Raw genomic sequence first — 2,713 nt, 5'->3', positions numbered from 1 at the left:
ATCACTCAGCTACTCCAAAACCCTTCAGATAGGTGTCAATCTAATAATTATTTACATAACCAATACCATAGAAAGAGAGAGAGAGAGAGAGAGAGAGAGAGAGAGAGAGAGAGAGAGAGATGAGCAAACCAGTGAATAAAAGCAGTCAGTCATCTGATAGGTAACAACCGATTGAATTGTTCCATATCTACAACAATAAATATTATAATTAGATAAGATAGATAGACAGATAGAGTGCTTGATATAAAAAAAAATCATACAAAATAAGTTGCAACTTAAGCTACCTTCTCAGAAAGAGAGCATGAAGGGAAGGGAAAGAACGGAGAGGGATGGATGGCGTGGAGGTGGAGAGAGATAGCTTGAAGCAGGGGGAGAGCAGGTGAGGGATGAAAGGAGAGGGAGGGAGGGGGTGGAGGTAGAGGGTTCTGTATATTATTGTTCGGTTTGGTGACTGGATGATTGAGATTTTGCCCTTTGGCATAGGGGCAAGTGTCTTTATAATTAATAATTAACGATTCATTATACCCCTATAAATTTCCTCACTGGGTGTAATACCCTATAGCAACATCTCGTATTGATACGACTGTTCGTTACAGAATAATTGCAAAAAATCGCACTTGCACTGTCTGTGAAACCCATAGTAGATTATGCATATGAAGTCGTATCTGATATCGATGCATTGCTTTAAGTGCGTGTTCTTTGCATTTCATATACTATAAATGTACCTTTTATGACCCAATATGATATACTGGAATTTTAATAATTGCGCTAAAAATCTTTCTTCAGCTTCGAATATTATATGCTTACTTTTGATACCTTAATTGCTTTATCAATATAAAATTAGGGCCTACAGACTATTCTAGCAATAATTATTTTGTATCAAGTATTCTACCCGGATCAACTGTGGGCCAGAATTATGAACTGTCCTGTCGCTATGCTATCGTAGATTATTTCTTAGGAGGGGAATCTTCCCTTATTCTGTGCTTAATGTTAACTGCTATGTATGCAATTTCTATTTAACACCTAATGACATGGACAAATCAAAATCTGGCCCATTCCTTCAAAAACTTGTTACATATGTCAAAATTCAAGAAGCAATCTAGTTCAGTAACTACGAGCTGCTCCACTTGAAAAGTTTATAATGTCAAATCAAGGAAACTTTATGGGGATCAGCAGGGCATCACACTCAATGGTCGTCTGAATGATGCAACTAGTGATGTCTTGATAAAATAACCAAGTTGAATGGCACAGGGTCTGTTATAAAGATGTGAAACACTAAGTCCAAAATTGAGCGTCTGAAGAACAGAGATCTGGAAGCCTTGAGAGTAGGCGAAGCCAAAAGGAGGTAACCTAAAGAAGACTCCTAGCCAGGACACATGTAACATTACCGCAAAATGAGGATCAGGATTATTGTTACACTACACGAAGTCACATAGTAAATCATACAACAAAACACCTGTTTTATTTTAGGTTTTTTTGTTTTTTGTTTTTTTGTGATGGCAAATCTGAAAAAGAACAGTTATAGAAAATTAGTACATTCAACGCATGGGACTAGCTTCAGAAAGTAATCGAGTTAAGTAACAATGAACAATGGAAAGTCAACCTAATTTCTGCATTTAACCCTAAAGCTGCACATGCCATTGAAAAAGTATTATCTGCCTTACTAGGTGGAACATGTGCAATGATCACATCAAGAGAGTGAGGCAGAGTTGGAAGGAGACATAACAATAAGCAAAGTTTCACGAACATTTTTTTGTTTCATAAATACCTTGCTGAAGTCAGGAACTATATTGAACATTGCTGATGCATAAGAAGCATACCAAAATATTGTCATCATCAGTGTTGCAGAAGACCTTGAAACCTTCAGAAGAAACTTGAAAAGAAAACTTGTTAAAAATGTCTATGATATTGAGGTTTGTCGCTCTCCCACATACAAATGAACCAGATCGAAAAGATTCTTCAAAAACGACTTTGGTAGAAACACCCGAGATTCTAGCAAGGTTATGGATATTGTTCTTGACTGTGCCACATCTCACGAGCAATAGTCATGGAAATTTGTAGGTTCATTTTCAGACCAGCACCATGTTACAAAGTCACTAGAGACACTGATACAGTGAATTCTAACTGTACCAAGATCAAACCGTAATTTCTATCGGGAATCTTCCGTAAAATTATACTACTCCCAACTGTATTTCAGTAAAATACAGGAGACCGTAATTTTATCCTTACTGTGCTATTATCTTTTATGGGTTGTTGACCACAATATCACTCTATTACGTCGATATAACCGTTTTTAAAACGGTATATATCCTGGAGTAAATGTTGCCAGACTTTTGCCATTTTTATCATGCAAATATTTAACAGTGTGGAGTCAACACCTAGAGAGGAAAGAGTACAAATGCTTACATAAACCATTTCTCAGAACATCACGTTTGCTTATAAATATGATCGGCATGTAACAAATGCCGTAAACAATTATCTTCTAGTTTCTGACATCTATTGTTATGGCCGCAGTAATTCCTCCTTGCCAAGATTCTTGAGCATGATATGTTCTACTGTGCTAGCAATATTTTTTTTATTCATTTCAGAAGCAGTTATCCTGAAAGCTATTAAACTTTATTAAGGACTTATGGTTTTAAATTGAAATTAATTTTATTTTATATTTATAAACGAACGATACAAAACGCCAATGACCTTCGAAAACTCAAACTCT

Source organism: Palaemon carinicauda, chromosome 12 (assembly GCF_036898095.1).
Source record: "Palaemon carinicauda isolate YSFRI2023 chromosome 12, ASM3689809v2, whole genome shotgun sequence".
Taxonomy (NCBI): domain Eukaryota; kingdom Metazoa; phylum Arthropoda; class Malacostraca; order Decapoda; family Palaemonidae; genus Palaemon; species Palaemon carinicauda.
Note: the sequence above shows the minus strand (reverse complement) of the source record.